The sequence below is a fragment of the Sminthopsis crassicaudata genome, chromosome 3 (genome assembly GCF_048593235.1).
Source record: "Sminthopsis crassicaudata isolate SCR6 chromosome 3, ASM4859323v1, whole genome shotgun sequence".
NCBI classification, from domain to species: domain Eukaryota; kingdom Metazoa; phylum Chordata; class Mammalia; order Dasyuromorphia; family Dasyuridae; genus Sminthopsis; species Sminthopsis crassicaudata.
The window spans coordinates 254,792,797-254,809,113 of NC_133619.1; positions in this window are offsets into that span (position 1 = coordinate 254,792,797).

The window sequence follows — 16,317 nt, forward strand, 5'->3', positions numbered from 1 at the left end:
TTTGGCAGTTTTAAAATTGTGGGAAACAATTTTACTGTTGCCTATATAAGCTAGATTTAGTTATCTTTGAGTATAAGGTCTTAAGTACAATGGCTTAGAGAAGTTCTCTTAACTTGCCTGAAAGGGTTGACATGCCTCTAATTAGGTAAGTTTGTTACCTTCTGAAACACATTGGGTAATTTGTTAACATTTTAAGTTATTCTTTAAATTCAGCTCTACTGGACATGTGGGTTTTATGGAATCATTTAGCTATCCACTGTATTGTGAATGTTAGTAGTTTTGAAATCAATTTAGGAGAGACTAGAAGGAAAATTTGCATGTGGAAAAAAAAAGGTTAGGTGAAGGAGGGAGAAATGGGATCTTTTGTCTTCAAAAGTGAAGATTAAAACTCACACCCTCCTTCTCTGCCCCCCCCCCCCCCCCCCCGCCCCCATGTCTGCTGCTTTAGCAATGGAGCATCTAGTTAGCCAGGGATGCAGTTTAGCTTGCCTTCCCTCCCCTCCCCCTTGCCTCTTTGAAGGTGGAATGGGGGGAAAGGTGGCCACATGGAATCCTCTCTTCACCCCCTAACCCCCCAATAAGTGTGTTCCAGCCAATTTTTATCAAGTTGTAGACACCTGGAGTAGCAATTTGTGATTTAAGTTAATTGACTGAATATTTGCTTCTTTTGATACATAATGATTTCCTTGGTTAAGGAATATGGTCATAAATGCGATCTATAATTTGATAGGATCATTTCTAAAAGCTAAATATTTTAAAGAACTTCTTGGATTCTTTTATGTGGGGTTAGGATATTCTATCTAAGATTTAATTGATTGTATTGGTTACTGAGGTTATTTAAAGGGCTTCTGAAGATAATATGTTTTTTTTTCCCCCCTTTGTCCTTTTGAAAATGTTTCTGTTATGGACAATATGCAATTTGGGATATTTGTCTATGTATTGGGTATTTTAAAAGCAAATTGATTTGTATGTATAATGTTCACTTATGAAACTGTCTACCTAGACATGAAAGAAATGAACTTACTTAGACAAATTCTTACTGTTATAAATATAAAGTTATGGTAAATACCTGTTTGGGATTTATCTGAAACTTTAGTTAATGGGATTTGTTATTGGAAGTAAAATTTCTTGGGCTTATACTTAATGCTAGTTGGGACTTTTAAAACTCCACCCTCTGACAGTTAGTGGACAATTATCTGGAGTAAAAATGAATTAAAGCTATTTTACCCTGTATGTGCTGATGGTTGAGTTTTAATTGCTTATGTTATGTTATAGTTATATCCCTTCATTTTTTCCTCCTGTGACTGATTTCTATGATCAGAGCAATGGCAATAGAAAATGTTAATGCAATTCAATTATATCATATCTTGCTGTTTCCAATATGGTTATCTATAATCATTACATCCTAAATACTTGGGCAAATAAATATTTAACCTGGTCATTTATCTGTTACTGGATATTATGTCTATGACATTCAAGTGTTTTTTAAAAGGTTTCTAACAATGAGAGGACAATTAATAGTGGTCTGTGAGACCTAACTGCTTTTTTTTTTTTTTAAATGGGGACTATAGTTGACAGCCTTTTGCTTGTGAGACAAGCATTTCTTCACATAAAGAAGCTGTTGGCCAATCTATTTTGGCCTCCCCACATCTTGTAGCAGTCCTTGTGGATCAGTCTTTCTATCTCAGATTGTTCTAATCTTTATTTGTTAGATTTGTAGTTTTTTTTTTTTTTCCTTCTAGATTTTGGTCAAATTACAGATAAGCTGACTTGCTTCTGGGACCTAGATTAGCTCTGATTCTCAGCATGCCACACCACACACATCCCCTGCATGGACTGAGAGTTTCCACCCATGCTCAGCCTGAAGCAGTTTTGAATAAGGTAAGGTCCCTTACCCTGATTGGGTCATCTATTACTGTGTGCTTAAGATTTGGGATGGAATTTGTTAAAACTGTAACTATTGCTATATGTTTGAGGGACTTTTAGGAAACTCTTCTTTACTAGTCTGTTATGTATAGGAATTTTAATTCACTTTTGGGATTTATATGTGGGATGGTTATTTGATAATTCCTTTCCATGAGAAAAAAAAAAAAAAGGGAGGAAGAGATAGGAAATTGTGGAAACTGGTGGATTTTCCCCAAAACACCTGAAAGAATGGGAACACCTAGTTCCTATTCACCTTGCCTTAGGTACTTCTGCCCCACCCCCTATCTCACTAGTTCAGATTGAATTGGAAATCCTTTAAACAGTCCTTTTTGTTTTTACTCTTTGCTTAAATTTATTGGACTGATTTGCTGGTTATGCTTTAACTTTGGAATCCCTTATTCTGCTGGAATTGCCCTGGCAGACTCAGTTTTGGGGATAATTTTTTAGAAACAACCAGAAATCAGACACCTGTCTTGGTACTGGCAAGCTCTCTGATCTGTTTCTCCACTTCTGTAACCCCAGTTCCTTAATTAGTATTTCAGCATTCTCAAAGGACCTTGCAGTTTTTTATCAGGCCTCTAAAAGTTCAGGGTTGTCTGCCTTGGTCTAACTGTGCATAATCTGCTCAGAAACCTGGATCCTAGTAGAAGCTCCTGTTGTACTGAGAGGGGACAGGTAGAGCTGTTTTAGGCCCCACTTTTTCCCCCTTTTAAAGTCCCTGATAGACTTGGGGTGCCTCTCTCAGGATGGGCAGGAGGACTGTCTTAAGCACTGTTACTCCCTATATAAGCATAAGCTGAGTTTAATGAACAAATGACTGCAGACCATCTAATTCACAGTGAACTATTCATCTCAAACTGGATTCTCTAGCTGAGATGCTCTGGAACTGCAGAGAACCTGACATGCTAGCAACAGGGAGCCTTTGTATAGCTGATTAACTCTGGGGTTATCAGGGAGAGACTTGTCCTTGCCATAAGTCCTTGCATTTTTTCTAGTTTTATTTTGGTTTATTTGTTTCATATAGGGTTGATCAAAATTATGGTACTAAGATATTCCAGGTACCTAGAGGAAGGTTAATTCAATGATTTGGATATTCAGAAGAGAGAGTGTGGAATGTTGTGTCACAGTTCTCTTTATCATCCTGACTCAGTTTCCCTAATTGTTCTGCCTCGGTTCCCCTGAATTGTTCTGCCTCAGTTCCTAAAGACCTTCTATTTTAGGCATTATCAGAATGTTGAGTGCCCCATTCTGTAATCCCAATTATCAGATGTTCCCTATAACTCCCCCCACCCTGTCAGAACCGGATTGATGATAGTCCTCTCCCTGCTCTCAGTGCTCTGACTCTACCTCTGCCTCAGTCTACCCCTATAGCTGAGACACACACACACACACACACACACACACACACACACACACACACACACACACACATATATGCCACTGAGAACTCACATTGTTTGCAGGAATCTTGGAGATCATAGTCTCATTCAGCCTTGGAACCAAATCATGGATCCATTTGCCCCAGTAAATCTCTCCCTTCCAAATAAAATATTAAAAACTTTCTATTTTGCCTCAGTTTCTCCGGCATTACAGAACTAGACCAATTATACAAAGATGTGATCATGCTAGAGGCGTTATAATTGTGAAAGAATTGAGGAATCAATTCTAAAGTTATTTGAAGGATGGGGGAAAAAGCATGGGAAAAGCTTTAAATCTTAATGATTCTTTTGATTACAGAAAAAAACAAGGAAGTTTTTATGAAAGGTATTTTAAAGTTGACAAAATAACGGTCATCATGTAACTCAGTACAAGACACAGAGAATGCAATGTTTTACTGTACTTACTATTTGTTGATCATTTAAAAAAATTTAATTCAATACAACACAATATCACATAAAAGCCAATCTTTCAACAGAGAGCTTCCTATGCAAGTGACAAATTGATAAAAGATTCTTTGAAATATATAATAGAGATAGTTTTGTTCAATACTGCAGTGATTGTTGGTGTGAGAAAGACAAGTATTTCAAGGATCATTAAACTCCATAATAAAAAAAAAAAAAACTCAGTTAAACTGAAGCAAAAACTAAAATTTCCCAAACTGATAAATTATAAGAAACTTTCAACTGCAGGGGACACTAGGGCTTCTTGAAATTGGAAGGACAGTGAAAAGATCAATAAAAACAAAAGAAAACAAACAAAAACAGAACTATTATCAAGTGTTATGAAAAAATGCTTATCATAGACAGTAGAGTGTTGAAGTTTGGGAGGAAAAGTAATTTTTATTGATGAAACTCACCTTTTTATTCAAGGTTATATAAAAACATACATTGGAAGATTAGTTGAACTTTTAAGGTTTAGTATTTTTTTTTTTTTTTTCAGATTGAAACATTCACCAAAAATTTTTTAGGGAATTTTAAAAATTTCTAGCATGTCTGGAAGTCTTGCTTTCCATTGAGAGAATGATAATAATATATAAATATATTTAAAGGAAGAAAAGTTACAGGATTAAAGAAATTCCCAAATGAATATGGAATACCACAGCGTGGCCTAGCACTATACTACATGAAATATGAACTTAAGAAATTTTACAAGGAATAAAGATAAACATTGTGTGCCTCAGAATGGTGAGGAGTCACCATTTAATAAAAAACTGGAGAGATCTCTAGGAGCAAAACAAAAGTTTATTGTATGTTCTCTTGAGAATCAGGCCTCCCTCTGTCAAGCAAGCAATCGAAAGGAGGAAGCACCTTTTAGGACAGGTTTGACACTTTAAATAGTCCCTAATACAAATACCCCTCCCACCACTGACTATCATCCTCATTGACTGAGGGTCTTACATTCTAAACTCGGGAATGACCCAAGGAATTGAACTTGGTCGATAAGTACATAGTTGCCCATATTTGATCGAAATAGAGAAAAAAAGGAGAAAATGATGTAATGGGAGTATAGCAGGGAGAGGATTTAAGTATGCCCTTGAGTCAATGCTCAAAGACCTTCAGGCCTACTCCAACTCTGAAGTAGATGAAGCCTTACTCAATTTTCACAACTGTCTTGAGAGAACTCACCTTATCTCATTCAACATGTTTTAACACACTAATTTAAAATCCCACTGAAAATTTATGGGTTATAATAACTGCTAGATTTGAAAAGGATTTTTAATCAAATCAATATCAAATATAATAAAAATGTAGCTCAATCAAACAATCTTGTGAACTTAAATGCCAAATAGTGCAGAACAAATAATTTTAGCAAAAGAGGAAAATAATACACATTAAGTATTTTAAAAGAGGTACATAGTCTGTCAAGTTGGGAAAACAGGGGAAAAATGTAGAAGGGAGAAGGAGTATAGCCTAGCTTCTTCACACAACTACTCTAGCAAAGATCAAGAAATAGTATCAAATATAGGTACCTATTTGTATCATAGGATCATCAGGCAATAACCAGAAATCTTTAAAAACTAGGGACTGGAATCCAGCTAAGAAAGCTCACAGAAAAGCTTCCCTAGGGGTAGACCAGGGCTTGATCCTCTAGTTCTGTACCAAACATTAAGAAGGTCAGACCTCATAGGGAATTTCAGCATGCTAATAGAGTCTGGAGTTAGCAAGATGTCTTCTGAAGTTTCAACCATGCATGAATCTCTGTCATTCAGACCTAGAATTTGCAATCATTACATGCACTAAAGTAGACCACTTGGGGTGCTAAAATTATGCAGCTCAATGTTCTAAGCCGTCTCTGAAGTCTTTAAAGAACACAGGATTCAATATCCAGAGAAATCAGTAATATCATCTCAGATTTTATATATATCAGAATGAAACAACATTCCACAATTCTCTCCAGCAGTTTAGTGAACCTGACTTTAGTACAAAGTCCCAATTAATGAATGCTATAAAAATGACACACCTAAGACATAAAGGTAGAGCAAAGAATATCTCTATGACTTCTACAAATAGAGAATCAAATAAAAATACAATGTGGTTGCAAGGTCAACTACTAGAATTCCTACAATAAATGAAGAGTTAAAAAGTGATATCAATAATGAAATGAGTGCTGTAGAAAGAGAGAGCTTTCGTCTTTATCCAAAGTTCTCTCACCACATTTAACCTTCCAATGATGATTTATTCTAGCACATATACTTACCTAAAATAACTGACCCTATGATATCGCCTAGTAACTAGTCAATCAATAGAGATAAAGAAAGGAAGTGAGGAGAAAATTAAAAACAAAACAAAACAAATAAACAAAAAAACCTGAGGGTTTTACAATGATAGGAAGCCAGAAGAGGTAATAACTTGAGGTATATAAAATGATACTTTTGTCAAGGACATAAATTCAAGAATCATACCTGAAATGAAGGATGATAACAAAAACCCCTGGATTTTTTAAGGAAATCATAAATTAAAACTGTTCAGACTAATTAGAATGAGAAGACAGAAAAAACTGAAAGAATCCACTGGTTGTCTCTTATATCATTTGCAAAACAAAAACTTCCAAGAAGGTCCTAATCAAAATCCAGAATATCCAGAGCAAAGAAAAAATATTGCAAACTGGTAATGTAATGTATCAATATGTCTACATGTATGTGTGTGTACATATAAATATATATATATATGTTTATAGGTATATATGCTATATATCTATATCTATATCTGTAAATATACTCCTGACTCCAGGACCAATGTTCTATCCACTAATATCTGGAGGTTTTATGTATGTATACACACACACACACACACACACACACACACACACACAGAGTAGATATATATCCATATCCAGTATAAAGTTCATATTCCAAGGAACTGGAGTCAGATCACACAAAACTTGATAGCCATTATTCTAAAGGAAATGAAAGTTTAGAATATATTAAGCCAAAGATAAAGGCTTAAAATCAAGAATAATTTACATGAAAAAACTAAATATAATCTTTGGATGTGGGGTATGGACATTTAATTAAAATTTTGGATTTTTTAAAAACTTGTATTATTGATATCCAGATAAATGCTAAATAGAAATAATGAAGTATAAATATAGGAGTACAGAATAACATTAAAAGGTAAATATGTTTAATCAATGGGAGGGGATTATATGTCCATGGAGTGTTTACATTTTAATAGGAGGAGAACAAAGTGTCTTTTAAAAACCTTAATGTCATGGTGACTCAAAAAGGATATTAAATAAGACAGAGAACTTGAGTGTGTGTGTGTGTGTGTGTGTGTGTTTAATGTTTTGCTGATCTCAAGGGAAGAAATGAAAGGAAGGGAAAAGAAAAAAAAAAGGAAAAAGAAGAAAGAATTATATCAGGAAAGGAAGGAGAAAGAATGGAATTGAATTTTCTATCTCACACTGAGAGTATAGCATAAGAAGAATATATAAATATGGGAGAAGTGTTGAGGAGAGTGGTCCACACTTGAACTTTAATCTCATTTGAACCAAATATATAAGACCAAAATGCACATCAACTAACATGGAAATTCATTAAAATTTAAAAAGAAAAAAACAAAAACAAAAACATGGTCTGGGAGGGAAAAAAAAGAAAAGAAACAGGAGTGGAAGCAGATTGCATTACCAGTCTGCCCATCTTCTTTGAAAGGAGGAGAGGGGGAGGCAAAAAAAAAAAAAAAAAAAAAAAAAAAAAAAAAAAAAATATATATATATATATATATATATATATATATATATATATATATATATTTAAGAGGAAAGAATGAAGGGAAATAGGTATCTAGTAATCAAAACTTTGAATTTGAATGGCATGAACACACACACACACACAAAAAAAAATTGAAAAAAGAAGTAAAAGAAAATTGAAAACATAAAGACCTAAGAAGCAGAATCCAACAACATTCTTTTTAAAAAGTATTTATTCATTTAAAATTTAAATAGAAAATAGGAAAAAAAAAACAAAAGGAAAAAGATGGAAAAGGGACAAAAATGTCATGTACACAGCAGAACATAAAAGAGGATTTAAAATAAGTAACAATAAGTTTCTATTATAAGAAATCAAGTATAATAATAGAAGATACTAAATTCAGAAATGTCCTTTTTTCTTCCTTATAGATTTTCTTTTGTTCTCTGCTATGCATTTTTAACTTTCCCCCCTTTTTTCCTCCCCTCACTTCCCCCAAGCAGGTTACAGTAAAGCAATAATATTTTTATGTATGTGTATATATATATATATATATATATATATATATATATATATATATATATATATATATGCATTACACACAAACATGCATATATTTACATATATACATATACATAGACATACACATCTAAAACAGTTTTAATGTGGCTGATATAAAATGTGAATTTCTATTTTCTTTGCTAGAATCTTTTTTAACTTTAACTTTTTCTGAAATCAATGTTTACTAGCCCTAATTTTTTTTCTAATAAATTCTCCTCCTTATAATTGTTATTGTGTTTATGGAAATCTTATTTCCCATGCTTGATAACTTTTCTACTTTATTTCTATCATGTTGTTTGCCTTGTTATTAATTAACCTCCCTCTGCCCCAAGGATTCTTTTCTTCTTCTCTCCCATCATCCTTTCCATCCTTCTTTATCCCATTTCCATTAATCTAGACTTTCTCCCATTCCTGTTAATTTACATATCCTTCTGCTCCCTGCCTTTTCATATTCGCTCCCTCTTGTTTCTTTGTAATTTTTAGAGGATTTTATACCCTTCTGGTATAATATCTTTTGTTTCCTCTTTAACTCATTCCCGATGTAAGATTTCAGAAATATTAGCCCTCCTCCCCCGTCTAAGTCCTGTGTTAATTCAAGTAGACCAATTTAGGCAGAACTGTCATTTTTTATTATATTAGCTTTTTTTTTTCTAATTGTTTAGATCTGATGTAATTTATGTAAGAAGTGTTTTGTAATTGTATTTATATAGTTCTTGGGTTTGTCTTGGCAGGTAGACACCCAAATATTTTATTTTGTATGCAGTTGTTTTATTTTTTAAATAAACCTTTTTATTTTCAAAATACACACATAGTTTTCAACATTCACCCTTGCAAAATCCTGTGTTCCAAATGTTTTTCCCCTTCTTTCCCTAGATGCATGTAAAATATGTGCAATGATTCTATATATATTTCCAAAATTATCAAGCACAGAGAAAAAATCAGATAAAAAATAATAAGAAAAAATGCAAGTTGATAGCAATAAAAAAGTGGAAATACTATGTTGTGATTTACACTCAGTCTCTACAAACCTATCTCTGGATGTATTATAAGACCACTGGAACTGGTCTGAATCACCTCACTCTACAGTTATTTTAAACAGAACATCTCCTTCTAATTTGCTGTTGGGCTTTGTCAATAATATATAGAAAGCCTAATGATTTGTGTGGATTTGTTTTATATCCTCCAATATTGCTAATGTTGTTAATTTTTCGAGTAGGTATTTGCATGACTTTTGAGCATTCTTTAAGTATATCATCATATCATCTACAAAAAGTGATAGTTTTATTTCTTCATTGCTTATTCGAATTCACTTAATTTTTTTCCTATTGCTAAAGCCAACTTTTCTAGTACAATGCTGAATAACAGTAGCAATAAAGGGCATCCTTGTTTCACCCTTGATCTTACTGGAAATGTGTGCAGCTTTTTCCATTATAGATTATGCTTGGTGTTGGTTTTAGAGAGATACACTTATTATTTTAAGGAAAGATCTCTTTATCTCTATGCCCTCTAGTATTTTTAATAGGAATGGGTGCTGTATTTTGTCAGGAGCACCTATTGAGATTAATATATGATTTCTGTTGATTTTATTATTGATATGGTCAATTATGGTAATAGTTTTCCTGATATTAAACTAGCTCTGCATTCCTGGTGATGCAACTTATGTCCCCTTTGCCTTTTGGGGGGAAATGATGGGGGTGAACCCTGAAACTGTCCAAACTCTCCTCTGAAAGAGGCCAACCCTTTAGGGCAATTAAGTGGTCTCATTTAGCTGGAAATCATGGCCAGGGACTTGGTCATACCCTCTATTGAGTTGAAGATTAGTCTGGAATCACTCCCAGTAGTTCCAACTCCAAAGATAAGCAATCGCTTTTCAGTTAGAGATCTAGGTCCCAGGGCATTGTCAACAATTGGGTGAATATATATGTGTGTGTATATATATATGTATATATATATATATATATGTATATACATATTTGTGTGTATGTGTGTGTGTGTTTTCCTTCCCCCCCTTTTTTTTTTAAATTAATTTTATAATTATAATTTTTTTGACAGTACATATACATGGGTAATTTTTTACATTATCCCTTGTACTCACTTCTGTTCTGAATTTTCCCCTCCTTCCCTCCACCCCCTCCCCTAGATGACAGGCAGTCCCATACACATTAAATGTGTTATAGTATATCCTAGATACAGTATACGTATGCAGAACCGAATTTCTTGTTGCACAGGAAGAATTGGATTCAGAAGGTAAAAATAACCTGGGAAGAAAGACGAAAGTACAAACAGTTTACACTCATTTCCCAGTGTTCTTTCTCTGGGTGTAGCTGATTCTGTCAATCATTGATCAACTGGAACTGAATTAGATCTCTATGTTAAAGATATCCACTTCCATCAGAATACATCTTCATACAGTATTGTTTAAGTGTATAATGATCTCCTGGTTCTGCTCATTTCATTCAGCATCAGTTCATATAAGTCTCTCTAACCCTCTCTGTATTCATCCTGCTCATCATTTCTTACAGAACAATAATATTCCATAACATTCATATACCATAACTTACGCAACCATTCTCCAATTGATGGGCATCCATTCATTTTCCAGTTTCTAGCCACTACAAAAAGGGCTGCCACAAACATTTTGGTACATACAGTCCTTTTCCTTCTGCAGTATTTCTATGGGATATAAGCCCAGTAATAGCACTGCTGGATCAAAGGGTATGCACAGTTTGATAACTTTTTGGGCATAGTTCCAAATTGCTCTCCAAAATGGTTGGATTCTTTCACAACTCCACCAACAATGTATCAGTGTCCCAGTTTTCCCACAGCCCCTCCAACATTCATCATTATTTTTTTCCTGTCCTCTTAGCCAATCTGACAGATGTGTAGTGGTATCTCAGAATTGTCTTAATTTGCATTTCTCTGATCAAAAGTGATTTGGAACACTCTTTCATATGAGTGGAAATAATTTCAATTTCATCATCTGACAATTGTCTGTTCATATCCTTTGACCATTTATCAACTGGAGAATGGCTTGATTTCTTATAAATTAGAGTCAGTTCTCTATATATTTTGGAAATAAGGTCTTTCTCAGAACCTTTAGCTGTAACAATATTTTCCCAATTTGTTACTTCCATTCTAATCTTGTTTGCATTAGTTTTGTTTGTACAAAAGCTTTTTAATTTGATGTAATCAAAATTTTCCATTTTGCAATCAAGAATGATTTCTAGTTCTCCTTTGGTCACAAATTCCTTCCTCCTTCACAAGTCTGAGAGGTAAACTATCCTAAGTTCCTTTAATCTGTTTATGATCTCATACTTCATGCCTAAATCATGGACTTATTTTGATCTTGTCTTGGTATATGGTGTTAAGTGTGGGTCCATATCTAATTTCTGCCATACTAATTTCCAGTTTTCCCAGCAGTTTTTGGAGTGAATATCTTTTAATTTTGAATTGAAGCCCAAGCCTCAGGTGGCTAATAAAAGACAACTCTGAAACCCAGATCTTTGCAGAAGTCTTAAACAGGTTTATGCTTGTCAAGGAAGCTGTCTTCTTGGCAAGCTATCTTTCTAGGACTTTTTGCCCACTGAAAATATCTTCTTTTCAGTGTTAATCTTTACTATCTTCTTATAGAACCTTGCCCATTAAAGAAGTCCGTCTTTCTAGCACAGTGGCTTCTCAGTGCCAATAAATCCCTTTTTGCCACACAGATTTCAGGTTTGCTAATTCTTTCATATAAGACCTGTTCCTTCGAGCAGAGGGGATGTCCCACCCCAATTCTCATACCTCTACACAACTACCAGTAACTTCATCATTTGCATTTCCTCACTGGTATAAATCCCACTTGGTCATAACATATTGTTGCTGTAATCTCTTTGCTAATATTTTATTTAAAATTTTTTCCTTAATATTTATTAAGGAGATTGGTCTATAATTTTTTCTCCTTCTGCTTTGGCTCTTTTTGGTTTAGTTATCAGTGTTATATTTATGTCATGGAAGGAATTTGTCAGTACTTCTTCTTTACTTATTTTTCCAAATAGTTTACATAGTATTGGAATTAATTGTTCTTTAAATGTTTGGTAGAATTCACTTGTGAATCCATCTGGCCCTGGAGATATTTTCTTATGGAGTTAATTAATGGCTTGTTCAATTTCTTTTTCTAAAATGGGATTATTTAAGTAATTTATTTGCTCTTTGGTTAATTTGGACAAGTTTATATTTTTTGTAAATATTCATACATTTAAGTTAGTTTGCCGGATTTTCTGACATACGGTTGGACAAAATAGTTCCTAATTATTGCTTTAATTTCTTTTTCATTGGTGGTAATTTTGCCTTTTCATTTTTGATATTGGTAATTGCATCATGATCTGAAAAAATGCATTTACTATTTCTGCATTTGATTTTGAGGTTTTGTGCCCTAATATATGGTCAATTTTTGTATAAGTTCTGTGAACTATTGAGAAAAAAGTATACTCCTTTCTGTCTCGATTCAATTTTCTCCAAAGATCTATCATATCTAACTTTTCTAAAATTCTGTTAGCCTCCTTAACTTCTTTATTATTTATTTTGTAGTTTGATTTATCTAGTTCTGAGACAGTAAGTTTGAGATACCCCCCTATTACAATTTTTCTGTCTATTTCTTTTTGCAGCTCTTTTAACTTCTCCTCTAGGAATTTGGATGCTATATATATATATGTTTAATATTGTTATTACTTTATTATCTATGGTAGCCTTTAGCAAGATATAGTTTCCTTTTTTATCTCTTTTAATTAGATCTATTTTTGCTCTTGCTTAATCTGAGATCAGAATCACTACCCCTGCTTTTTTTTTTACTTCACCTGAAGCATAATAAATTTTGCCTCTACTCTAAATATATCACTCTGCTTTAGATGTGTTTCTTGTAAACAACATATTGTAGGATTCTGGCTTTTAAGCCAGTCTATCTGCTTTTGTTTTATGGGAGAATTCATCCCATTCACATTCACAGTAAAAATGACTAATTCTGTATTTCCTGCCATCTTATTTACCCCAAATTATGCTTTTCTCTTTCCTTTTTCCTTTTCCTTCCTCCCCAGTATTTTGCTTCTGATCACCACCTCCCTCAAATAGACCTCCCTCTTTACAGCTCCTTCCCTTTCTTTTACTTTACTAAAACTTCTGTTTTCTCTTCTATTAGTCTCCCTCTTTTCTTTCCCTCTTTCCCTCCAACTTTCCTATAAGGGGAGACAAGTTTCTCTGTAAAACAAAATGTGTCTAGTATTCTTTCTTTGAGCCAAATCTGATGAGATAAGATTCACACAATGTTCATCCCCTTCCCTTCTTTCCCTAAATTTTAATAGGCTTTCTTTGACTCTTCATGAGATGTAATTTCCCTTATTTCACCTCCATTTTCCTGTTTTTCCAGTACAATCCTCTTCCCATCTCTAGTTTCTTTTTTATATTATTACAGTAAAATCAAATTATACCTGCACTCTCTAAGTATTCCCACAACAGAGATATAGTTCTCACAAGTTCTTTTCTTTTTACCTTTTTATGCTTCTCTTGAGTTCTGTATTTGGAGATCAAATTTTTTTGCTCAGCTCTGGTCTTTTCATCAGAAATAAATGAAAGTCACCTGTGCCATTGAATGTCTATTTTCTTCCCTGAAAGATAATGTTCAATTTAGGTGAATATTTAATTCTTGGGTGCAATCCAAGTTCCTTTCCTTTAAAGTGTCTCATTTCAGGCCCTTTGATTTGCTGCTAGGTCCTGGGTAATCCTGATTTTGGCTCTTCAATATTTGAATTGTTTCTTTCTGGCTGCTTGCAATATTTTTTTTTATAGGACTGATAATTCTGAAATTTAGCTACAATATTCCTTGGAGTTTTCATTTTGGGGTCTCTTTCAGAAGATGATTATTGAATTCTTTCAATGACTATCTTAACTTCTGATCCTAAGACATCAGGCCAGTTTTCCTTGATGATTTTCTGAAAGATAATCTTTAGACTCTGTTTTTCATCATAGCTTTCATAAAGTTAAATAATCTTTAGATTGTATCTCCTAGATTTATTTTCCAGGTCATTTTTTTTTTTTTTTTTAATGAGGCATTTTACATCTTCTATTTTTTTTTCTTTTTTCTTTTTTTGGTTTTGTTTGATGATCTATAGATATCTCTTTGAGTCATTATTTCCATTTGTTCAGTTCTAAATTTTAGTGAATTATTTTTTCAGTTACCTTTTTTTAAGTTCCTTTTATATTTGGCCAATTGAATTTTTATATGAGTTGTTTTGTTCTATGAATATTTTTTCCATTTCACAAATTTTGTTTTTCAAGGAATTGTTTTCTTTGTTCATTTTATCAAATGTATTTTGTAAGGAGTTATATGCTTTTCCCATTTCATTAAATCTATTTTGTAAGGAATTTTCTTCAGACCCTCTTGCAAAGTTCTCATTTCCTTTCCCTTTTTCATTTCCATTTTTTCTTCTAACTCTTTTAAGAATCTTTTTGAATTCTTCCAAGAGAGCCTGTGAGATGGGGACCAATTCATATCTTTATATGGAGCTTTATCTGGGAATTCTGCTTTTTTGTCTTCAGGGTTTGAAATCTGTTTTTTTCTTTCTCCATTAAAAACTACCTATGATCAGAGTTCTTTTTCCTTTTTTGCTTATTTAAAAAAAAAAAAAAAAAAGTTGAGCTCTGTATTTAGGATAAAGGGGAAATCGTCCAAGCTTCCTCTACAGGTGGCAATAGCTGCACTGGGTCAGTGCTGACTAACTTCTGGTGCTGGATGGGTGTGGCTAGGTCCAGTGATAATCTGTGGTTTATGGGCTCAATATTTTCTTTTGCATTTGTGTTGAGTATTTTACAGCCAATCTGCTGATCTACTGGCTTGCAACCAGGACAGAATAGCCAATAGCTGTAGATTCCTCCTGGTAGATTCCCCAGCAGTCAGGATGACACACCATCTTGCATGTCTGCACTGCCTCAGCTTGGCTGCCAGTGGCTGGCCTGCTTCCCTCTGTCTCTGATTGGAAAAGACCTTTTCTGAAGATCTTCCAAATTATCTTCTGCTGGAAATTTATTACATTCCAAATATTTGTGGGTTCTGTCACTCTAAAACCAGTTTAGAAGCTTGATTTGCTGTTACTTTGAGGGACATGTGAAGAGCTCAGAAAAAGATGTCTCCTCTCCACCATCTTGGCTCTGCCCCCAAATATTTTTCCTGAATCTCATTTGATTTTTAAAATATTTTTGAGTCCTTCTTTGAATTTTTTTTTGGGCAGGTAACTATTTAACATTATTCTTTGGGATAGGACAGGCTTTTCTTACTTCAGTATCTTCTGAAGATCATTCCTGGTCTTCCCAATTGCTGTAGCCCTTTCCATTGTTGGGTTCTTTCTCTTGTGCCTATTTTTTTTTTTTTCTTAATAAGAACTTGCTAGTGTAATCATCTCTTTTTACTTTGATGATGGTGGTGGTAGGGAAGATGCTTTTGGCATCAGAGGGTCCTTCCTTCTGACTTGGAACCCAAAACTGACAGCTCTACTTGTATTAGTGCCTCCAAAAGCAGATTCCCTGCTATACTGATTTTATCCCACTGGATGTGTTCTGGTTTCTTCTCACCCAGAGTAACAGTACATTTGGGTTTGGTATCCCTTGTCAGCAGAGGTTTCTGTAATCTTTCCTGACTCACATGCTAGATTCCCCACACTGTCTAGGAAGTAAACATTTTTGGAGCTAGCACTGAGGCTATCTCTCAATTCAGCTATTCCCAGGGCTCATCACTTGTTGTTTCATGGAAAAAATCTAGAGGTACATATATTTCACATGGATCAGTCTTTTGTCCTGATATCTTTCTTTGGATGTCTTCATTTGTTCCAGGAGGACCATAGTTCTTGCCCAATTTCTCTTTGTTTTTAGCTGCTCTGTTTGCCCTGAGGCACAGTTTTGTCTTGCTTGTGGGAGAAATCTAAGCAACCTAGAATTTTCTGAGCTATTCTACCATCTTCACAGAATCCTCTCAGTATATTTTTTCCAGTAAATAAGGTTGCAACAGAAATATCCACACAGTAAAATAAGGAGTTGGGGGAAAATTATTATGCTTTGATTATACTAAAAACATCAAGTATAGCAGTCATGATTTCAGATAACACAAAAGTAAAAACAGATAAGGATAAAAAGATAAAACTATATTACACTTAAAAACACCATAGAAAACATGGAATAAG